Consider the following 25,429-nt stretch of genomic DNA (forward strand, 5'->3'; position numbering starts at 1 on the left):
AGTTACAGTATCCGAAATTTAAAGTGTCTCTTTCATTTTTAAGTAGAGTTAGACACGTTACATCTGGAGAAGTTACCATCAGGAAACCTGATCTGGGAGATATAGTCAGGGAACACTCATCTCTGCAAGATCCTGCGAACTGTACTAGGTCCAACCTAAACTTCCTCTCCTTAGCAGGTACTGTTGAGTTACTTAGGAGCACCGTAAACCTGACTAAAAGAATCAGCATAAGCTGGCTTTAGCAAATACATATAGAATTTTTCTGAAAGGACTTAACTAGTAGGAAGAAAGAAAAAAAAAAAAAAGTAGCACTTGCACTGTAAAAAGGAAAGAACAAAGAGGCAGAAGCACTAGTTAATCACTCCCTAAAGCTGGCAGCAACTCATTTCAATGATTTGGAGCAATCACGAGGACTTGGCAAAACAAAAAGACTTCCCTGAATGGAACCCCACTGTATTAGACGCAGTGTAACTAAAAATTGTACCCTGCAGAGGTTTACCATCAGCTATAAGATGAGGGAGAGATACAAGCACAATGATATATACACCGAACAACAAGCAAGACAGCAAGAGAGGGCTTCTCCTCCCTGAACTTAAATGCTAAAAAGAAATTAAGCAGCTACAAGATGCACATTTAATAGCAGAACAATGGCAGGGTGCGGGGGGAAGTAATCTGTAATACGGATTATTTTTGGAGTATGGTTGAATATTAGCTTAACTGAATAGCTATCTTTTAATTAAGATTTTGAGCACAATTCAAAGGTAGCATTTGAAAAACAAAACAAAAACAAACAACCAACAAACAGTACTAATCTCAACAATGCAGCATTGAAAGGTAGAGACTCTCATCCCTCTTTCAACTAAGCTTTTTCAAAACTGGCTAAAAGTGTCCACCAATTTCTAGGGTCAGAAATGCAGCAAGTCACATAAGCTGTTTTCCTAGAAAAAATAATAATAATAATAATAAACACACACGCACACACAAAACAAACAAAGAAACAAACAAAAAGATTTTGCTGAAGAGATTCCTAAACTCTCACATTTCACTGCCAACTTCCTTCTCTAGTGACTGCAGTAAATAAAAATATGCACCTTGGCCAGTAAGAGAAACAAACATGCACATCATGATCATCACTCCAAATCTCATCCTGGACCCTGTTAAACTTATCAGGGCTGTGAGCCAGGAACCACCCTGTCACAGGAACACACTGTTGCTCCCACAACCCAGCGGTCCTTGCCAAGAAGACTGACCTTCTTCAAGTGCCACCCTGTTGGCATACACTCTCATCATACGGCTTCTTGGACTTCCTTAGTGATCTGCAGCTTTATCACTGTCAGCCAAATCATTGGTTTATCACTAGACTGTTCCAACATTTTAACTTGCGTGGCTTCATTGCCCAAATTTTAGAAGTAGTACCAGTGTACTTCTGTTAAAGCTACCTCCTTTGACAGATTTGGTCAGACACAAGGTCTTAAGAAAACTAGATTATAACATAATCTGTAGAATACCATTAGCAAATTCTAATGTTTCTAAAGTATTTTTTGAAAAATTTGATAGGCCTCAAGGAAAGGTGTTGCTGCAATGAATAACCACCCATGCATTACAATGTCGAGCCCATTACTATCAGCTACACAGATGAAAAACAGACACTGACTAATTAATAACCACTTGCAGTCTCTTATTAAATTAATACGATCTTTCCTTTTACAACATAAGATTATCTGGATAAAAAACAGAGTCCTACACATTAATTAGCTTTTGCCCTTTACCTGTACTGTCTACAGTCACATAAAGTCTAAAAGGTCCAATCTTACATGTCATCTCTGTAAACTTTGTGGGAATTTGCTTTCAGCAGATATGTAAGCAACAAGTATACAGGAAGGTGGACACTCCACCCATGTGTAAGATCATAAATGGTCACAAAGCCAACAAAAAGCTGGAAACCGTCAGCCGATAACTTCTTAATGCTTAGCACTCTTTAATTCCCTTTAAAGAGATGCTCTTTGTAATGCGTGCAAATTCCCAGCAAGGCAAAATCAAAGATCTGAGTTTGTTTCAGCCAAGTATTTACATGAACAAAATGTTGTAGTATTACTGCCAAATCAAAATCCCTTTTGAAGGACTGCAGCATGATGGACTGTCATCATGGAGCTGTGGGTGTGGTAAGCCAAAAGTGCGTGGCATACTAAGACGGGAAGCATATGGATAGAGAACAGATTTCACAGAAAAGATTTGCCAGGAGAGACTAAAAAACTGTTGACATTGAAAAGTAGGATTTAAATTGTAAGGCCTCATGAATTCAGAATACATTTCTCCCCTGTATAACGCAATAAGGAGAAAGCAGCCTTTCTTCTACAGTCTTATACTTGCACACATCTTGGGAATGACATTCAGTCTTGCTGGGAAAATATTATTGAACAATAATATTTTTTCCTAGCTTTATTTTGTTCAATAAAGACTTCCTGCAAAAGTCTGGAGGATTTTTAAATCTTCAACGCTAATATGAGCAATATTGAAATAACTACTACATCTACAGAGAGTTTATCCTAGCTGTTTTCAACTGGGGAGCAGATTGCAGTGAAATTTCCTTCACTGTTCTGAATCTGGAAAGCAAGCACAAGATAATCATTCTCACCTGTCCTTTCTCTTCCCGGACAAAAAGCTACAGGCAAAGGGAAAGAAGGAAAAAAGAACTGCAGTGACAAAGGGAAATGATCTGCATGTAGGTGTCAAAAAATGAAGGGAAAAATTAAGAAGTGCTTGTCCAGTAAAAGAAAAGATTCTTATGTTAAAAAAAAAATGGACAAAATGACAAACAGACGTAGCTAGAGTGAAAAATGACATTCAATTACTAATTGCATTAAAACAACCAGTTTCCACCTGGTAGGAAATTCTTCAAGGATATGCCTACATCATACATGACTATTCAGTGGAGAAGTGCCCTACATCACTTATGTGATCATTTGTGCTGTAGAAATACTAGTCTGTAAAGAAAGATCACTTGCAATAGCATGGATTTATTTACATGCACGCATTTCTCATTGAGTAAGCACATACAGAGCTACAGTCCTGAGCTACGGAACCCCAGTACCTGAGTTAGTTCATGCAGGGTGGTTCAATGCAGACATGTCAAGGTAACTCAACCTTCCAGCAAAACACTGCACTCACAAAAAGCCCCCCCTCAGCTGCATGAAGCATCTAGGCTACAATAACACCAACATGGCATTCAGAGGGGAGAGGAAGAAAAAGCTTGAGGTACTTGGGCAAACAAGATCCAGAATATAGCTTCCTATATATCACAAACTCAAAGTATAAGAAACCATCAATGTCACTGACTGTTTGAAGAGAAAGCTTCATTTGCAGCTTGGAGAGTTCATTAGGTGACCACGTTTCTATTCCACTAGGAAGAGCGAATCAGTATTACTAATCCTCAAATTATAACTGAAACATTATTCTCGTCACTCTCCTAACGTTATTCTTGTCACTCTCTTCAGACCTGAAGCGGTAATTTTCCACATCAAAACATTTTAATAGACAATGCATTACTGAAAAAGATGAAAGAATAACTTGCTTTAAACAAAACAATATTTTAATAACCTTTTAATGATAATTAGTTAAAAGTACTTTTAAACAACTATCACATAAGATCTGTATCTGTGCATTCCCTAGCTAATTTTTTGTTGTTGTTGTTGTTAAAGAAGCAGAAAAAATACCTATAATTCTCTTACTGCAAGTAGCAAATGCTATTCCCAATGTTCAAGCCCCGCATTTCCTTTGTAAGTATACGCCTAATCAAACAACCCAATCCCATTCAGAATAACAACATAGCTCAGGATTACTGTGGATTATAAACACAAACTGTTCTTGTTATTTGATGCCCTTTGACTATTGTAGTAACCCAGAAAAACTGGTGTTTTTCATGTTAACTGAGAAACCTTGATTAATGTACAAAGGATAAGGTCAAAAAGGTAAAAAGGATAAGGTCAGAAAGGTAAAAATGATAGATGCTTTCCTTTATTGTCTATCAATCCACATCAATTTGTGACTTAGTGGCCATATGGCATATACTCAGAAACTGTACAGCCTTAGACCTGCTCAGAAAGGACATGACCTGCAAATACTACAGATACAATTGTTCTAGGCCTCACAGCACTAGCTAGAAATACTGAACTATAAAATGTGAAACTTTTATTCTATGTGTTCAAATAAAAATCCAAAAATCAATGTTAAAGAAATCCAATAAAATTGCTTTCAGATTACAACATTTTTCACAGAATGAAAAAAAAAAAAAAAAAAGAAAAAACAGCACAAAGAACAACAAAAACAAAACATACAGCCATTTACCCTTCTGAATGATCATCTGCAGAAAATAGATGGCAAAGAGTCCCCATAATAGGAAAGATTGGTTGGATCTCTTTCAAAGGTGTGAAAAGAAAATGACAAGAGCTTTCTTTGTTTTTACAGTTCTACCTCAATCCCCCAAGCTTTGCAGTCTCCCTCCAGGCCCCTATCAATGAATGTTGTTGAAATTAGTCCATTTAAAAGATAGGTTGAGCCATTTTCACACTGACTTATATAAAGCCATTTTTCTGTTTTATTAGTCACATTAGTATTCTATTGCCCTTTAAATGTCACAAGTTCAAGAGCACAGCTGTACATATCCTGGAAATATTCCCATTTGATGTAATAAACCAGAAAGGTACAATTTCCTGGGACAGATAAGGTGACAAAAAAAGAGGAAATGAACAGGGCATAATGGCATGGAGTAAAACAACAGGCAGTAAGGCAAGATCGTTTCCAAGTGAAGGAGGAGCAGGAGTGTTACTGGCAGCAGAGATCAAGAAAATCTTGTTTGCATTGTCTCTTTTCAAAATAAGGAAAACAGGTGATGAACCTGCCACTGCTTCTAGCTCACAGAATGGAAGAAAAATGACACCATACTCACTTCATGTGTATTCTCTGACCCGTTAGGTGCCTTTTCAAAGCCACATTGTGTATTCTGACTACTCTCATTTATTAGCAGTGATTTATTTCAAAGCAGAAACTTGCAAAATTCCCTGCTTGCATATTATCTAACCTAAAACAAGGGCAATATGAAAACTGTAAACTGGACAGAAAGAGTTCTTGGTGAAAAATGAATTCTGAAGTCTGCAGGATGTGACCTACCATATTCCTCTGCCAAATGCCCTGGAGGAGAGGGAGAGAGAGGGAGGGAGAGAGGGAGGGAAAAAAGTGGCGGAGAAATGTGGAAGTATCCTAAGGAGAATATACAAGACAGTGAAAAATAATCCAGTGAAACCAAAGTGGTTATCCTCATATTGTGAACTTCTCACTTTGGAACTCCACTATACATTATTGGAGCTGCATTACGACTCCCCTGGTTGAAGCACTCTCTACGGCAGAAAAGCCTGCAGCTGATAGCAGTTCAGTGCTTAGAACAGGGTACACAGCTTGAATATATCACCTGAACCACTGAGTTCAGTTACCCACAATGGAAAGCAATGTACGAAGAAACTTTTCCCCCAAAGTACCATGAAAATACCAGGTTACCACAGCTCACACTGTGCTATCCACCATCCTCTGGCAAGTACAAGGCTCACTGTGGTTGCTTTTGAATTCCTACTGCAATGGGCCACAGGAGGAGAGAGAGCTCTGCTTCTGTTGCAGTGTCACAGGTTCCTGCGGTTACAGTCAACTTACTAGATAAAACTCTCCAACCACCATAATACTGTATGCCCCATGATACAAAGGGCGGAAAACTCTTCCTCCCTCTCCCTTCCCTCCATCCCAGAAAATCCTGACAAAGTCATTAAAGAGAAAGCACCCACGAGAATAGCACACAGTGTAAGCTTACACTTCTACACTGCCAGTCAGCAGGCACAGTTTAAAGCTTTGTACACAGTAACTATGTCATTGGCACCCGAACTGCACCCACACCAACAAACCCACAGATGTTTCAGTTCCTTTCAGCTCCCATTGCACGTATTAGTCTGCTCACATTTTGCCGGTGCTCCCTGGGGCCAGGAGCAGCAGGGTCAGTCAGGGCAGGGCCTGGCAGCTCATCTCATCCCCTCACTGCTTTTGGAGCTGTGAACTGGGGGCACTGGGGCAACTCCAGCACCAGTCACCTCTGCCAGGACAGGCTGAGGGCAGGCTAGGCCATGGGCACATAGGCGAAGGTCAGGACTGTGCCCTGTGAGGAGAACCAGTGTCAGACACTGCTCTGTGGTGGCCATAGTCCACGTTGTGCCGGTGGCTTTCAAAGCCCATCCCAAGGAGGACTTCCTCTCACTACAGCACCTATCCTATGTGTCCTGAGCATTCTGAAGTCACAGGCAGGACACCCTGGCAGAAACACCCCTTACCGTGACACCCACCTCACAAGTGGTCTGCCCCTCACATTGTGCCCCAGCACCTAGCTGCGTCCCTATGTGGAAAAGCACACGGGAGACAGACCCACAAGTCCGGCCTCCCAGGCCACACCCAGGCTTTCCTTCCCTTCAGCAGCCAGAAGCCACTGCTGAAGGCAAAACATTGGTCTGCAGAGGAACAAACATCTGTCTGCACACGCTGCCATGGACCAACACCTTTGTGGGCTATGACACAGCCCCCTCGCCAAGCAGAGGAAGGTCCCCCAGCATCTACAGCCTTAACAGCATGGCCAGGAAAACCAAAATCTCAAAGGTGGCACCGGTGCAGTCAGTGTGTCGCCACCTCACAGCAGCATCCTACTCAGCCCTTTAGAAAACAGGGTGCACTTTGGCCCCCAGATGGTGCTGTGCACATGGACCTTCCCACAGCCGTGCAAACTTCACCCAGCAGCTCTCGGAGAGGTGGGAGTCAGAGTGCTATGGCAGAGGGCTAGGGGAAAGCTGCTGCAACAGGGGGACTGCCTGCACCAGTGCAACCTGCGTGATATCTACCGCCAGGTTCAGAAGTAAACAAATACAAAATCAACAGTCTGAAGATCCAGTTACAGCTCTGACAGCACAGGGAAGCCAACAAAGCAGAGGCCAGGGACCCTGAGCATATATGGGAACAGGCAAAGGAAAAACTCATCTGCCATTGCTGTTGAAGGGCAGCTAACACCAGATGCCCTTGTAAAGGGGATATTGGTGGACAAGGCACAAAATTAGCACGTCATAAGCAGAAAGCTGTTGATAAAAAACAAAAAAGGCTGTTGATGGCCACAAACAAAACACTGAAGCCAATGCAGCAGTCCCCAGAAGAATGAGTAGAAGAAGGGCCTTGGAAAGGGCCTTCTCTTACCGAGCAGGAACTCAAACTATCACACCTGTATTTGGCGCTGGGAAAAACAGCCTCAACTCTGTATTTAGGCAGTGCAAGTAAGCAGACCATCTGGAAGCTATTGTGTAACACCTGTCAGATGGAGTAATTTAAGGCTGAGAAAGACAACTTCCAGTCATATCTTCTAACTTATTGTCCTGATCCATTCCAGGTTTACATATAGCACAAAGCACCTTAATGAGCCTACTGCAATCCTGAAGCTTTTTAATATGCTTTCTTCACATGTATGCTTAACTGAAAGAATGGGCATAAGTATCTTCCAGGAAATGATATAAATATTTTCATGCATGGTGTCTCTTGGAAATTTATTTCTCCTTCCTTGAAGCTGTAAGGGCTCTCCTCTTGCAGTCTGTCAGGTCTGCAACTACAGTACTAAAAATGTGAGCCCAGGAACTACTAAATCCACTCATCAGATGCAGTACAGCAATTCTGGTCAAAGCTGACTATGCTTCTGGAACTGACAGCTTGCACAATTCATGCTCTATGATAGACATAGATTGCCTTCTTTGTGAGAGCAGTTCCTTGCTCTGAACAAATCCCACACCTTTCATTCAAAATGCTCCAGAAACTACATCCTAGATTGTCTTTCTGCAAGTTCTTCTGACAGTTCTTCCCTCCCTCTATTGTTATAGAATCCAGGGAGATGAATTTATGTAGAAATACATTCAAGTATTTTTCTGAGCTATAGAAATCAGGCATCACTTATGGTATACGTTAAAACAACAAGCTAGGCAACATCTGCCATCTTGTTTCAGAAAACTTGTTCCATTTATCTGTTTCTGCATTGTCATGGGAATAGGACCAAGCATTTCTGACAGAATTTTTTATTAAAAAAAATCTCCCTCATTTATATTAGACGTTTCTTCTTCAGCTCGTTTTGAAGTTTATTTTAAGCTCATTGATAATGAAGCACCCTAGGAAAGCCAAAAATACAGGATATACTTTATTTTCATTCATTTTCTTAGCTATGGTTTCAAAAAGTTGTTTTACATAATACTAATATTATGCATGATGTTTCAGTTCAATCACATTTTGATTTTGTTGGTCTGTCCTTATGAAGAAAAACCTCCAAATTCTGGAAGTCTGATATTTGTGTTTCACTGCAGTAACACAGAGGTGGCCCTACCAAGTCAGGGTAAACTTCCATCTGGTCCACAATTCTGCCTCTATAATGGCTGGGAAAAAATGTCTAAAATCAGTGAAAGCATAGCTAGATGTTCTTAAAGCACCTCCCCAGATTCCAGCAATTAGAAAATAAGGAAGCAGGAAAGAATACTCTCTCCCAAGGGGAAAAACAACAACAAAATCCAGCTCCCAATTTGTACACTAGCAGCATACTCAAATGCAAACTGTATGGTTACTATGCCTGCTTATTGTCTTTCAGAAATTTAATCAGGGGGCTGCCTTTTCTATTCTATAGATTGTGGACATTCACCACTCACTACCTTCTTCCTTTGTGCAGGGAAATTAAGGATGCTTTTAGTCATCTCTGTGCGATACCTATTCTGAGCTGTTTTCCAAAAATATAGAGTTTTCTAAGAGAGCTCTAGGGGTCTGTGCTTGTGCCAATAAAATATCCTTTCTCAAAATCAGGCTCCTAACCCACTTCCTCTTATATGTGCTTTTTGGTTTTTGTAGTTTCCAAAAAGAATTGGAGAGTTTTAAGTACCTAGAGCCCATGATACTGGGCTGAGATACTGCCTTGGAAGCAGAAACCCATCACATTGTGACATCACAACTGGGGCAGGTTGCTGTGAAGAGAAACCTGCACTGCATGTGCTTCGCCTCTCCTCTGTCCTACAACAACTATATTCAATCCTCACAACACTCCCTCTCTCCCTCCCCCCCCAAAAAAAAAAAGGAAAGAAAAAAAATATGGAAGACCTAAGATACAACCACAGTAGGCCTTTTAGAAAAATTAAAAAATTAAAGAGAGAAGAGAAGGGGGAAAAAAAGCTATTACATTTTTCCAGCTGGCCATGATGCTGAATAAAAATGTCACAGCAGAAATCTGCTTTTCCTGTAGCTAAGCAGTAAAGACACTCGTGCATCATAACCCAGAACTGAAGAGACAATTTTCCTAGAATGGGATATTTTGCCGATCTGAATCTCTCCTCTGGGATCAGCAACATTTCTGTTAATAAGAGACAGCCCTAGTGTAAGACTTGTGACAGCATTGGGTAGATTTGGAGATGAGGGAAAAGGCAGAGGAAAAATTCTCAGCTATTAAAGGACAGGCTCTAATCTGATTCTTCTGTGTTTATGAAAAGAGCAAGTGAAAGCTGATGCACCCCCTAAGAAGGCAAGTGCTGTCATCGCTGACCTTAGTGGGTGATTTGTGCACACCCGTTGCAACACAGCCTCCTGTGCTGCTCTCTGGCAGCAGGAAGACCGTTCATCATTATCTCGTGGCTTTAGTGGAAGAAGTCAAAGCTCCCCCTGCTCCCCTGCCTTGTTCAGAAGCCAGGAGATGCAGCCTCAGGAGCTGGCTCTGATTGGTATGGCAGTGGGCTGGATGTAACTGGATCCTGTGCACATCCTTGTCCTTGAAAGGATATAATGTCAGATGTGATCATGTGCTTACTATGCCAACATACAGAGCTGGCCTACAAAACAGGATTTTTGATTTACTGACACCACGTGAATAGACTGATTCTTCTTCGATAATGAAGGCCTACAACTTTGGACCTGTTCTCCTCAGTCCTAGCCAGGAACCTGTCTCCTCATTTGCACTGATTTGACATCATAAAGTAAGTAGACAACCCGATAATGAGGACCACCCTGCTTCCCTCCCAAACCCTGTAAGAAAAAAAAAGAGCCCATATCTAAGCATATTAAAACATGGAGTGAATAGCATAGAAGGAGGGCTGTGGTGACTTCACATCCAGCAATTCTTCCCTCATGAGATAATCTGAATAGGGAGGCCACCACCCAAACAGTAAGCAGCACAAATCCGTCCTGCAGCAGATCCTTAGCTAGCCACCAAGGTTGGGGGCATAAAAGGACAAAGCTTACATATACTGTACCCTGAGCATAAGGTGACAAAGAACAAAGTCTGTAAGATGTTTCCTGTTGCTTATTCTCCCTAATATTGCTATATGAGTGTCTCTTTGCAGAGATCACTTAGTAGGTTTCTCATAGCACAGACACTAATGTCAGAAGCCCTGGGCATACATATAGATTCCTTTAAAAGCCGTGTATAGAAGAATATAGAAGGTAAAAAAAAGTTTACTTTTGAAAATTGCTTTCTGTGCCTTTTATTTTATATATCTATATATGTAGTCTCATAGGCTTTACTAAATAAAGTATTGGCTAAGTGTCATGTCCTGTATATGTGAGGCAAAGTATGACAGCAGGCAAAAGAAATAATATTTATATTGTTGTATAGGAGTTCATTTTCATCACTGCCTTACAGAGAGTAAAGACAATGAGGAAGGGTGGCTGAGAACCTGACATGAAATAGCTACTGTTGTTTGAGTACTTAGGATCTCTAATTTAAAAGATTTCAACACCCATACATGATGGAAGAGCTGTATAAAATTAATAGCAAAAGAAATTTCTGTGTTTCACTAATAGTACCTGTAAATCTCAAGCACTCAGGCAAGTTTTAACTGATGGGCTCTTGTTTCTTTTAAGAACACAAAATAAATCCCACATATTTAGAAAGTATACATTTCATAAAATCAGAACAAATCGAAAGGAGTCCTTTCTGTTCTCCATCAGCTTCTTCCAATCAAGTACTTCTTTCTTCATCCTCACTTCTTTCACAGATATGCTGTTCTCCACCCCAAGAAATCTAAATTGAGAGCTTAAAATAACCCATAGATATATGGGTTTTTTGTTTGTTTTGGTTTGGCTTTAGAGTAATTGAGGTTTCAGACAATGTAGCCAAGGATATAAACACATCTGAAACTCATGACCAGTCTATTCTTTCAATATTGAAATATATTTTTAAAGTATTTCCCATGACTACGCTGTGAATCCAAAATCTTGTTATACATGGACATATACTTGAAGTGGCAGAAGAAAGCTGAATGAGAGTTGCCATACCGGAATTCCCCAAGTCATACACTGTACAACACAGTTGTCATTCTTAACCAAACAGCAGAGCTTTTATTATAAAATACATTAAAATTCATTGCAGTGATGAAGGCAGAAATCCTGATCCTCATTATACCTTATTACTCACTCAACTGATGTAGAAATACACTTTCATAAGTACTGGTGCTACGTTTATTCAGAGGAATATTTTCACTTCTAGTCACATGATCATCCTTCTCTTGCCACTCCTATTTCAGGCTGCAATCTTATCAGAAACCTGAAGGCGAACAGAAACATGACCAGCCCCAGCTCCAAATAAATCCCAGAACTTAAACATCAGTAGTTCCCTCCAAAGAATTTGATTAATAGAAAGCACATGTAGATTCACTGAATTTGATGAAAATAACATATGAGGTGGGTACAGACCCTCCAAGTACTAGGGCTACTTCAAAGAAAGAGCTCTTAAACCATTTCTCCCAATATGACATTGAATGGGATTACAATCCTAAACCTGTATTTGCTACATTGCACCTCATGTAAAAGTTGTAGTAGTTTACTGTTGCACAAAAGAAATGTAAAGTGCTCATAGGACAGGTCTGCAAGGAAGGTTCAAGGCAATGAGTATTTGAATAAAGGACAGCAAACAGGTCTACATAATATTCAGCAGTGAAAGCAAGTGCAGATTTTCCAGATATAAGGAAGACTAGAAAACACAGTAGTACATGTATAGCACTGCTATAAATATAATAATGGAAGCAAAACCTTCAAAGACAATCCTCTCCACAAGCTATTGTCTTCCCAGTGTAAGGATGGGATAAAAGAAAACCAAAAAAAAGGAACTCATGACACAAATCACATTGCTTAATGAACTCAGATATTCTGATGAATACAGTTGTCCAAGAGCCTACCTAAACCAGGGCCAAATCACTAGCTGAAGATCTGTCCAAAAATACTCATGACTATATTTTGAACTACAAGCATGTGAGTATTTGACACCAGTGTGACACACCAGCTTTTCATTTGTATTAATTACAGTATTGTTTGGGACTCACTCATAATGAAGAGCATTTTATTCTGCAAGTGGAGTGGCAGAACTAACTCTTAACAATCAGCCATTAATGTAAAGCTGAGACAAAAGTAGAACTCTTAGTTCATGTGAAAATCCACTAGCATTTTCATTATTTTGCCTTGTTTGGGATGAAAACAAAAATGCAGAGGATTTTGACAGAAGGCAGCCTTCCTGTTTCCCAGGCAGACTACTCAAATTAAAAAACAAATAAATAGATAAATAAAGAATTTCTTCCCCAAAACATCGCATAATCTGTCATTCTGAGCCACTGCAAAAATTTTCAATGTGATGTTCAAGCATGAGGTAAGTATCTTTTCTCCCACAAGCCAGCATTTATCACTGGAAAATTTCTATATCACAATATATGTATAGGTGTGCCATTCCAGCTGTGCATTAAGTGGTCTGTTCTGTGCATTGCCTTACAGGGGATCTAGTTGTTCAAGGTATCCCATCCTACAGGATAAAACAGGGAACAATGCTAACTCTCATCACACAATTCTATTGGAAGGTTTTAACTGCAGTTTATTAAACAGACATTAATCTACCACAATATATATTTCATGTGAAAAGATCCAACATGAAATATTTCATGCTGATTGCCTCTGAAAGGAAAGCCAAGATTTTCTGTTGGATCAGAGTCTCTTACTTTGCAACTTCTGCCATCATGATAACTGCTGTGTGTAAAAATTACACTCACAGAAGAGACTTTTTGCAGATGGAGCCTTAACTTAAATCTGACCTCAGATTTTGATCACCTGAAGGTAAGCTTAATACAAAGCATTCACAACTTCTCTTATTTTAAATCCTCTTATTTTGATTAGGCTGTAATTCTGCAGAAAGTCCCTAAATTTAAAAAAGGAAAAAACAAACAAACAAAATACACACACAAATATATATATGAAAGGTGTTCAGATACCAAATGTTTCAAGGGTGGGTTCAAAGCCTTGTCTAATAAGAAGTAAATAATACCTTAACGGAAGTAGTTTCACACAAGTAGCTATAACTTTAGAAAATGTGCCAAGTTTTCAGAAAAGATGCACAATAACGTGAAATGCTGCTCATTGTTCAATAAAGATTATACCATAAGATGATGCCCAAGGGAATAATTTGCAAAGATATCAGGTACTAGGGATTTGGATCACCAGCTGGTAAGCTGAGCCTCATTAATGTCCCTGCCTGCACTGCTCCCCATTCTGAAAAACTAGTCAAAAGGCATGTTTCAGAAATTGTATGAAGCTTTAGTGTCCTTAGGGACAATGTTTCATCCACTTGCAGCTGATCTAAGAACTATTTATAGAGAGACAGAATCATAAAGCTCCCTCCCCCAGAAGAGAGAGCACAACTTCTTGAGGTAGATGATGAGATTAAGGACAGGTGTATCTGAAAAAGGTTACTGTTCCTGACCTTTCATGAAGGTCCAACTGTCTTAATGGATTCACAGGCTGTAGGAGATTGGCTCTAAACAGTTCCAGATTCCCTTATCAAATCTGGGGTGACACATCCTTACCAGATTTACTGAAGAATTGACTAATGGTAGAAAATAAAAAGAATAATTAAAAAAAAAAAATAAAGTAGTGCAACAGAATGACAACCCAAATAACTAAGTGATCAGGAGAGGTCTGGGTGGCTAAATGATACACAGCTTTAAAAGCAAGTTGGGGTGGGAAATCTGCACACGTATGAGGGAAAGGCAAAAGAAGTGTACAGAAAGGAAAAGAGGAATACAACGTGGTGTGTTTTTTTTTTTTTTTGTTTGTTTGCTTGTTGGTTGGTTGCTGTTTGTTGTTTTTTTTTTTTTTTTTAATATCTGGAAATACAGAATAGTGAATTTCTGTAAGTTGTTATTAGGTGGAATTCTGACTTCCCTCGGGTTGTTTATATGATCAACTAAGGACTAAGTTCATCATTAAAACTGCTGTTGCTTTGTATATAACAATCTTATACCTGAAAGTGAGCTATAGATCCTTGCCTTTCTCTCCAGTGGGATCCTGAGAAATAAATAGCTTTTTCTGTCCCTAAATAGCTCTCACACAGTCAGCCCTGTAGTCCTACCCCCTTAATCCAGTTTTTTGACACTCTCCACGCACACACACACACACTCCAAATATTATCCATCTAGCAATCTGAAGGAGGGCTGCAGGTACTTTTCTGCAGCAAAAGGTACTGCTCAAGATGAAAGTTTTGGGGGATCCTTCAGGAAGAGAACAAAATGAATAAAACAGTGATTTAGAAAGTTAGAATCCTGGCATTGAGTCTGAGTTAATGCTATGGCTTTCAATAGTATATATTGTTCTAAATAATAATAGGGGCATATATTGCATTGGTGGTTTAATTATTTAATCTCACTAATTGAATTGCTATGTGTCTAGTATGTTTTGTGCATTGTTATGATTGTCAGGAGAAATTAATTCAGACTTTTTTCATCTCCAGGGTTTACTCTATGTCTGTGCTGATGCAATTATCTTCATAATGTGCTCCTTTTCTTGTGTGACTATAGTTATATAGTCCCTTGAAAGCCAAAGACAGCATCATCATCTACATACGCACACACGCTGTGTAAAAAGTATAATAAAAAAGCCTAAGCCTCCTAGTGTTGTTGACAAAATGTCCATATTCACCTTAATGCTCAGAAGCTTTCTTGAGCAGTAGAAGATTTTTGAGCCCTAGCAGGGTAGATTTTTAATACAGAGCCAATTGTTAGCAAGAGTTCAATAAAACAGGCAAACTTTCCATTTGCAAGGCAGGATCATAAAATATTTCAACACTGAATAAGTGGAGATACAGAGCAGATCAAGGGCTATGTTTTTCAGAGGGTACCACACGGCTTTGAAGAGGTGTCACTTAACCTTGGCTGAAGATATGGTCTAGAATTTAAAGATTAAAATCCTCTAACTTGGCAAATCTGCAAGTCCCAGTCAGCAACGTTAACTGAAAGCCACCAGCTAGCAATATGAAAGACAACGTTCAATGTTGATTTTGTCAAAAGCATGCTTTTGCCTAAACCCTTGAGAAACTCTTCTACTAATAATAATGCCATATAACTCCATAGCTGTCGTATATACCAGTAAGAATGATCTGCCTGAGTATCTAACAATGATACAACAAGCATGTGGCTATAATAACTGCTGAATCAGGAACTTCCTGAACACCTTGAACAGCTAGACAGACCTCTACTTACTTCTGTGTTCACTCTAAAGCTATGAAACAATAGCAAAATTTCTGTTGACAGATAGAAGTTTTGTCAGATCTCCCAAACTTTCTCTTTCCATTACTAGCATGACAACAACATAGTACTAAGTGATTTATCTGCACCTGGTAAGACACCACACCTGACCCTCTGCTCATTATGGTATCTGTATAGGACTTATCGTTCCGGGACAACAGACCTGAGTGTCCCACAACAAAGACAACTTCCAACAGTGATCACTGGTGCATACAGGCTAGCATCTGCCAAGACTATGCTTAAAATCAGAGACCACTCCCAGGAACCAAACAGCAATGAGACTTACTCATTTTTTCCACTCTTCCTTCCAAAGGAATCTATTTTATCTGGAGACAAGGATTAAGCCATAAATCTATGAAGATTACTTAGAGCGTGTCACATATAAGTTTAGTTTTGTTAGGAAGTCACATATAATAAGTATATCTACCCTCGCTGAACCAAAGGTTATTCAATCAAACAGGTGCATCATCATTTTGGCAAAGCACTAGATGCATGGCAGTACATGCATGCTTTAATAATAAAAAAGTAATAAACTACACAGGGCTGTCTTTTTTTCTTCTAAAGAAACATGCAACAAAAGGGCATAGTTTCATGTAAGCTGGACACACAATGTAAGTAAATTGACTATTCAGAAGAGTATGACTGCATAATGCATTTTTATTTTCAAAGTCAATAACTTCTCTTACAGCAGCAAGAACAGTTCTGCTTTATATAGACAAAACTCAGGTGCAAATTATTTTGTCAGAAAGAAACAGAAAATCGTGCAGAATTTAAATACGTTGTATCCTGAAAAGTGACTTTAAAACAACATTGTGTATCTCTATGTACATTAATGCCCATTTACTGCATACCAGATTTGCTCAGCTGTTCACTCCGTCAGCCCTGAATTGCACTTTAGGCTCTCCTGTACCAGATGCCCACACATTCTGCAAGGGACACTCCGCCTCAGCCATATCACTGAGGACCATGGCTTCACCTAGCAACTGCATTTCTACGCTGACATTTGGTGCATATTTAGCTCAGTTCTGGGGTTATGTTGGGTCAGCACAACTAACAGCTAAACCAATACAGCTTTTGTATGAAATGTGGCTCCAAAGAAGGCAGTGGTAATATTGACAGGGAGGGGGCTGAATATCACCTTCATTTTCTTCAGGAAGTCTGAGTGAGAACAGAGGCTGAGCAAATCTTATGCTGAAAGAAGTGCTGCATCCCTTTTCTGAGTATTACCATATTTCAAGTAGTCCTTCCCTCCTGATCAGAGGTGAAGGCATCACAGACTCCTGTTCTTTTCTTCCTGTAGTACTTTTTATTTCTTCACACATTTCCACACAATTTTGATTTGCATGTTTTTGGGTTGGTTGGTTAATTAAGTACATACACTAACATGCTTCATTGTTTCAACAACACAATGCAGCATACATTGCTTTCAAAACAATAGCTGAGAACAATAGCTAAGAACTTGTTGTTTAAGTAGTTCTAATGAATTCTGCTACTGTGTTGGACAGTTAAGCTTTCAACTCACAAACACCAAACCTCACTCAAGAATGTATAGCTCAGCACAACTTTAAGAATACATTACTAGAATTAGTAGACATACTCCTCCATAATATGGATGTTCTTCCACGTTGTTGTCTGTACATTTAAATACTAGCTGTGGTGTTATTGAATACAAGGGACAAAGGCAGCAGCATAGAAGTAAATTGAAACAAATGCAGGGATACAAGGTTAATGTTCAGCATGGAAGAAATTACATTCTCTCACACTGAGAACTCGCATGAAAAAGAACCAACAGCAATAGTATATTTTTCAAGCTAGCATGCAGTAGTCAGCATTGTCAGTTAATCAGAATGAACAACTTTCTACACAAAGATGATAAAACATCTTTCCTTCATACATTCATTGTGTTCCTCAGACTTACTCTGACTGCTTTTACCAAAAAACAGTCTTTTTACTACAAAAAGAGCCGTAGTAACTCTTTCACTAACATATCACTTATTGTGCATACTTATTCCTCTGCAGACTTTCATGACATGCTGGAGCTTTTATAAAAAAGGCTGTAAAGATGAGAAGAGGAGCTTTAAAAAAAAAAAAAGCCAAACTGATAATTGCACAAAGCAATTCAAAATGATACTTCAGTGAAAAAGAAAAAAGGAAGTCTTGTCTCTTCGAAGGCTAATGTTAGAGCGTTACCTTTTCCACTTTCTCTCTGTAGGCAAAAATACAAAAGTGCAATCAAAACATTTTTTTTCTGTAGTTGTTGGGTGGTATCAGAAAAGAATCTTCAATTACAGTCGTTTGAGCTCAACATATAACACTGATAGAAGCAAATAGTTTGAACACCAGCATGCTATTCTCAAAGTAGCAAAAGAGAAAATGCTAGATAGACAAAGCACTCAACAACCAGTCATTAAATGGGGAAGCGGTGTTTTGAGCAAATGATGTCTGCAAAGCATTTGATTGTGCAGCACTATTCAGTCAATTCCTAATGCAACAAACCTAGAAGAATGAACTATGATTTCAGCTGACTACCCTCCTTCCTCTGTTCTCCAATAATTGTGTCACTATCTTTTCCTCTTGCCACTTCTGCAGTTGCCCACACATTTAAACAAATATAGTACAGTACATCTCCATACAGAACATCTGATTTTAAGTGCTAAAATTTTTAAGCCAATGAGCAATGGAATTTAAACCAACAAAGTGTCTACCTTACATTCACAGTTTATACTATTCTGTCCATAAGAAAACGTCAAGATGAATTCATTCAGCTGCAGAGCAATCAAGAAGCCTTATAAAGGCCTAAAGGTGGCAAAGCCCTTTCTAGACAGATGAACTACAAATGAATCACAGAATCACAGAACTGTAGGGGTTGGAAGGGACCTCAAAAGATCATCAGGTCCAACCCCCCCTGCCAAAGCAGGTTCCCTAGAGCAGGATGCCCAGGTAGGCGTCCAGATGGGCCTTGAATATCTCCAGAAAAGGAGACTCAACAATCTCCCTGGGCAGCCTGTTCCAATGCTTTGGTCAACCTCACCATGAAGTTCTTTCGCATGTTGGTGCAGAACCTCCTGTGATCCATTTTTTGGCCATTGCCCTTTGTCCTGTCCCCACAAACTGCTGAAAAGAGGTTGGCCAAATCCCACTGTCTCCCACACTTAAGATATTTGTAAACATTAGTAAGATCCCTTCTCAGTCTTCTCAAGGCTGAACAGACCCAGGTCTCTCAGCCTTCCGTTATGAGCTTCGGGTTAGCTCAGTTTCATTAGCAGCAGAGCATACAGAAGAGATACTCATGGTTCAGGAGTAAACTCACCATGCTACCAAGAGCTCACTCATTACCTTTTTTTTTTTTCTTTCACATTTCTGCAATGCGTATACCTGTTCTTTGAAGGTGGATCCAGTTTGACTACAGTGTGTGCTCACACCATACTAACAGCTCCCTAAATCTCGCTTAGTAACACCAAGGAACAGCGTGTTTACAACATGAAGCAGAACATCTTCCAAGCCTCCAAATAAGCTCGGAAGCAGTTATTTACAGCTCTAGCAACTATAACTAAAGTAGGCAACTAGAGGCCAGGTAACAAAATACCTGCTTTTTGAAGAACACTGGGTCTTCAGAGTGAAAGCAGAAAATTACAATCAGCACCTAATCTATGCCAGCATGTCAGTTTAGAAAACCAAGATAAACAGGTGAACGAACAATCCTGCTCCCTTCGTAGCAAGCCAGTAGGAAATTGGTATTTCTGAACTCTTGGTCACTGTCTATAGTTTAGGTACCGAAACCGGGACTGCATGAATCCTGTTCATCAAGTAGGCCCCTGCAAGTCTCCCAAAACAATCCAAAACAAAACAGAACTCACTTTTTAAGTAACAGTAGTCACAGTAACAATAAGAACTCCCTAAGATCCTCCCGTGGAAAGCTGAAGCATGATTAGAACTAGGCCTGAATAGGAGTAGTGATGTAGAAAACAGTGTGGACAAATAACCCCCATGATTCTGTGCTATGCCACCTATTAAAGTGAGCCAGAGCCTCAGATAAGACTTCCTGTTGGCCCCTCTTACACAACTCAAGAGGAAAGGGCCAATGCCTAATGCCCTGGCACCATCAAGCAGTGTGGAACCCCACATAGTACCATCTGCTAGAACAAAAGCAGAGATGAGGTACCCCTGAACCCCAGACAAGGGCTTCATACAGGAGCTAGGCTGTGAAGCTACTAAGAATTAGCAAGGTCTAGACCCACACTGGGACTACAGCAATGCACAAACACCAGATAATGAGGATACTTCAAGTGTCCAAAAGATAGAAATGGGACTGGGGAGGCCTGGACTGGTCTGCTTTTACTCATAGAGGTACCAGTAGGATCTCTCTCCTGAAAGAAACAGGGGATGTTCAAGTGGCACTGGTTGTGTCACTTTGGAATATGTCTTGTGCTCACCAGTTTAGCCAAGCCAGTCAACTGTAGCACCTGTCTCATCAAATTTTGTCATTTCTACTTCTGCTTGTGGCCAGAGTAAGTATGTGCAGAGAAGTGTGACAGAGGAAATCAAACCAACACACACAATTATCCTTCAATTCCTCTGCAAATGTAAGGTGGGTAACTTGATAGGATCAGAGAGTCTAGTCAGACTTTCTCCATCTGTACCACTTCTGTTGCAGGCATCTCTTTCTCACCTACGAAAGTATAAATTCCTGAGCAGCTGCTAATAAATGAAGAGACAGGATCACTTTCTAGAGGATTAACCTAATAACAAGAAACGTGGGCTATGGGTAGGAATGCACAAACAGATGTATACTGCTAATCACAAACCAGCTTGATAGCTATGAAGTACCAGAAATAGTCAAGAAGGTAGTGGTGAGGAGAGCATCTGTAACATGATGCTTTAATAAAATAAGTATTGCCACAGAGCACATAATGGACTCTTAGGAAGCAGTGAAAGTTACTGTATTTTTTTTTTTTTTGAAATACGAGGAAAAGCTTTTTCGTAGAGCCCAACCATCTGTTTACCATGAGAGTCCACTGTCACATTGAACATGACGCTTAGCTAATCTTCAACATCATTAATATAATAAATGGCTCCAGGCAGATTAACATGAAGCAGTGAAATAGCTTCAGTGAAACCGCTCTGAAAGATCACATTAAAACCTCTCTTTATGAAAATATGCAACTTGTGGATCAACAACATACTTTGCCTTTTTGATCCACTTATGACATCATGTATTGTGGAAAATCCACTATGAGGGCTCAAGAATGTCTGTATAAGTTGTTTTGCAGCTTTATGAAACTGTGTGTCAATAAATAGTAAACAACGTGGAGGCAGGAGGAGGGAATCCACATTGATAGAGATCTGTAAGCTGGTAGTGAAACGGTGGTTTACACGTCATTTACTGAAGACATTGGCACATCTTACTAGCCCTGCTCTATCCAGCATTGTTAGGTTAAATTTCATTGAGATATATGCAGTGTAATAAAAACATGAGTGTCAACACAATCTTTGAGCAAACCCAACCCCACAGCAACATTAGCAGAATTTTTAAGACTGTGAATCTGTTTCAGTACATATTTAGATACTAGCTTGGAAATGAGTGTATTATCTCAGATAAGAGCTCTGGGAAGAGCATTATGAAAACTGGCCTCTCTGTAAATAGATATCATATCTGATACTTGCATTTTCCTCAGAATACCCAAAAGCACTCTCCCTCCCTAGTCACGTCTAAAGTTTTGTGTCCTAAGAACAGATTAAATCCCCTTTCTATTCTCATCTTTTCCACGAAGTAAATGTTCTGCTCTGAAGAAAAATCTGGGTGCATTTGCAATCCTTTACGTGTAAACTTGTCGATCACAAGTTTTCTGATGACAGCCCTACAACATGGCATGCCCTTTCGTTTATAGAATTATTATTTAAATTTGTTTGGACAAGATGGAATTTTACATTTCAACCCCAAACATTTTTCCCCCACTGGTATGACAAGCTATCAGTAGAAGCTCTACTTGTGGTAAGCCTGACATTTAAAGGATACACAAAAAGTTACTGTCACTTTGAAGGAGGAATCACAAAGAGAAAAGAAAAAGATAAAGATAGCATTGATGGTCCACAATAGTATGGGAAAAGAGTAATGAGTAATGGAAAATGCCATCTTCTCAATTTTCTTTCTTAAGAAGAATATTCTCACATAGACCAATGAAAATTAGTCATCACTTACTTGAGAGTTGGAGTGAGACTGGGGGGAGGGGGAGGGAAGAGTCATGAAATAAATGAGTGTGAGAAATATAGCAGATTATACACCAGTAACTTTAAGCACTGTAACTTCAAGCCAGACAATGGAAACACTCCAAGATGTGCCAACTTTTTCCCCTATATCTAGCTTTGAAAGCAATTTTATCTGGGCATAAATGCCTGAGACAGGAGCACCTAGCAGAAAGATTGGAACAATGGGAACACCTTTATCCATATTGCATGTGGATTAAAAAAAACACCACCATCTGTAACACAAAACAGTACACAATTTTTTGATCAACCTAGGTATGATATTTTTGATATCAACAACGAAAGCTGAGCTTCACTGATAAACAGCTGAAGATCTCTGCACTATTTTCATTAACTTCAACAGTGACTGTATCATTGCCACAAGCCTCCTTTGATGAATGATGGCATACTGGACACTGAAGTGTGGAAGGCAACATGGAAAGAGCAAAGCAATGAGTCTGCAAGGAGCTGTTTATTTGCCAGTTGTACCCATTGTGCTGAACAGGCTTCACAAATTGCTCTATTAAATCCAGACTATTTTCAAAAAAATTTAAGATGGTTTCAAGTCTAAGGAGATGCTGGAAGAACTCAAATTTCTAGAAGGCAGTAACTGCTGACCAAAAATAAATTTAAGTTTTCGTGTAAAAAAAGTTTTTATAACTCAACTTCTGATTATTAAATGGCAACAAAAGTGAAGCACAAAGCAAGTGAGATAGCTTAGCCATTATATAAAGGTGAAGAGGAAAATAATACTGGTCATTCACATAATATTTTAAAGTCAAGGTTCTGATTGCAGAGCTATTAAAGGAAAGCTGACCTCATTCTGCTTTGCAACCTAAAAGCTTTCAATAACAGTCACTTCCCAGCTCATATCATTATTTTCCCATACTTTCTCCGTTTTTTTCTTCTTTTTTAAAACAGGTTCTAGCTATACAATATCTGAAGGAATAGGAAATGAATTTTTCATTTTCATTTCATAGGAAGTGAAAGTGCATTTTGTTCTGGCTATTCATTTTGTGCACTGATGGTACCAGATTATGGTAACTTAATTAGAAGCAAAATTTATTTTAACAGGAACATTGACTCTCATTAAGAACTACTCTTTATACCCCAAAGATCTTAGGCTTAAAGCCTAATATAGTAAGCAGAAAAAGCACTGCAAACTGACACTCCACCTTGGCACCTCCCTACACAAGGGGTGAAGAATCATCCAGTAACACACACTGACCAAACTAAGCCAGCAGAAAGCACTAAAACACATCCTTACATGTCATGTGCACTTCAGCAGAGCAGGCTGTACTATCAACTCAGAGACTAATTCTTTAGAATACTATTTTAATTGTGAATTTACAGCACAAATGTCATTGATTCGTGGCTGAATTGTGCATATTTATTGGCCTTTTTCTAAAGTGTTGGACTGTTGTCATAAGTATACCAGTGGGCTGAATCACGTGACAATTTTTAATATTTTTTTTTAAAATTGCATATTGAAATCTAGATTGGAAGAGTGTTTTTTCCTTCCTTGCTTGAAATAATTCATTTGTATTCCTGTACAGAAATGCCCACTGTGTCTATTTCTCAAGTGACTCCTGAGAGTTTCCATAATCATAATAATAGCTTAAATTACTGCAATTCTCTCAAAACATGTTTTTATTTCAGTCCCCAGACTCAAAGTAGAGGTGTCTTGAAATAAACAATATGATGGAGATTCAGTTTGGCTTATATCACCCTGAAACTTAACTCACATACAGCTTCATTTTTTTCAGGACTGGGCACTACACAGGGAGAAATCAAGATAGATTGTAGTAAAACAGAAGCTAGTTATTCTGACGAAAGATCTGAGGGAATTCACAGCTTGTGAGCAACTGTGACCCTTGGCATTTTCTGTGTGGAGACAAGGTTCAGAAAATAAATGCATATGCAAATAAATCTTGAATCTTAACATTGACAACCCTGCTTCTGTTTTTGCTTATAGGTTCATAATGCCATCACCTTGGATTTGTAGAGGCAATATTGCGGCTTTAATTGTAAGGAAAAGATGATATTCTGGAGAAGTTCTTTTACTGATGTGGGCAGCTTGATTTCAATAGGACTCTGTACCTATAAGCTTTTCCATAACTTGTCACTTGTTTAGTTCATCTAAGTATATAACACAGAACCTGTGGATGAGGACAAAAATATGAATGAGCTTATTTTCTCATGATTTCCAGATTTCCTTATATAAAAGGCTTTTTTTGGGAAGAAAAAAAAAAGAATTTATAAAAACAGAAACAAAGCACAAACTAGACACGGGTAGGCTGTTTCTCAAGAAATGAATAGATACTAGCAGACTTGAAAGATGATATGGTTTCCGTCAGGACTTTTTTAGAAATACATAAATGGGACACATTTTAGAGGTGGAACAGATGGCCCAAGGAATTGCTGGTGGATTACAAATCTTCTGCTTTCTATGAGTAGGGTCCCTATAACCCTATTCATAGGTTATAGTGAGTTACCATCAGCTTTCCTTTTTCCAACTATTTTCCATTTATGCAAAATGGATAGCCGAAATCATCTCTGAACACTGGAGTATGAATCACAGAAGCCACCATTATAAGTTGCATTAGTTGGCAATTTAGTAATCCAGATGGCTCTTACCCAAATGGGCATAGTTACATACTTTTAAACTTTAGCGTACCCTTTGAATAAAATGAAGAATTTTCATTGCAGCCTGAAGAATTTTGCACTGTTGTTCATTATGCTGTCTACTCAGACTTCATATCCCAAATGTATTTTTCTTAAAACAAAGACAGCAGTCACTCTTCTCTCCTACCACCATAGACTGTAGGAACCATAAATGCCTAAAACCCATCCATGGAAGACCTTTGTTGTTGCCTTTTTGTTGTTGTCGTTTTTTTTTTCCTGTTTGTTTTGTTTTTCCAGAGCAAACCCCAATGCAACATATAGTATGTGCTGGAGTTGGGAAGACTTTCTGCATAGATGAAGGATTCATTGAGAAATGGTTACAAGTTTAATCTAGTCTACCCTCAGGTCTGCTCAGGAACATCGCAGAACCCTAGGAATGTCTTAAAAGGCCCTTAAATATTTTCATTCCCTACTGACTGTTTTTCCTCCTCACAACTTGATCCCCAAGAGGAAAATAAATAATTCCTTGATGATGATCGTCAATTTTCCCTCCAATTAAGGAGCATGGGAAAAATATAGAAAGAATTATTCCCACTGTAAGAATGCTTGATACATGAAGTGTAGATCAGAGACTGAAGTTTATTTCCTAGCCTCAGCTAGGAACAACAGGGCAACAAAGGCCACAAGAGTCAATAAAGATTGAGAGCCAGTTCTAATTTCACTTGCTCCACTTTGACAAAAGGCATAAACTGGGAGGAAGGGAGACAGTTATATCACTGTTTGAATAGAAATATTGACTGCAGAAAAAGCTAGAGAGACTATAAACAAAACTAGCCATTGTAAAGCAAAACAAAAAGTTAGGAATGGATTTCTCCCACTCATTCAAAGTGATAGTAAAGTCAGAGCTCCACTGAAGTCAA

General features: G+C 39.1%; 2 long non-coding RNA genes across 4 annotated transcripts in view; both read right to left on the reverse strand.

Moving 5' to 3' along the window:
* Window positions 1-25,429, reverse strand: part of LOC121068249 — a 131,588-nt gene that overhangs the window by 88,396 nt on the left and 17,763 nt on the right. The gene's annotated exons all lie outside the window — the stretch shown is intronic.
* LOC121068250 lies at window positions 8,246-10,450 on the reverse strand. Its single transcript, XR_005818748.1, has 3 exons — window positions 9,632-10,450; window positions 9,272-9,442; window positions 8,246-8,483 (listed from the first exon to the last, which is right to left on the reverse strand). It is a non-coding gene; the product is annotated as an uncharacterized LOC121068250 (long non-coding RNA).

The sequence above is a fragment of the Cygnus olor genome, chromosome 3, assembly GCF_009769625.2.
Source record: "Cygnus olor isolate bCygOlo1 chromosome 3, bCygOlo1.pri.v2, whole genome shotgun sequence".
NCBI lineage: Eukaryota > Metazoa > Chordata > Aves > Anseriformes > Anatidae > Cygnus > Cygnus olor.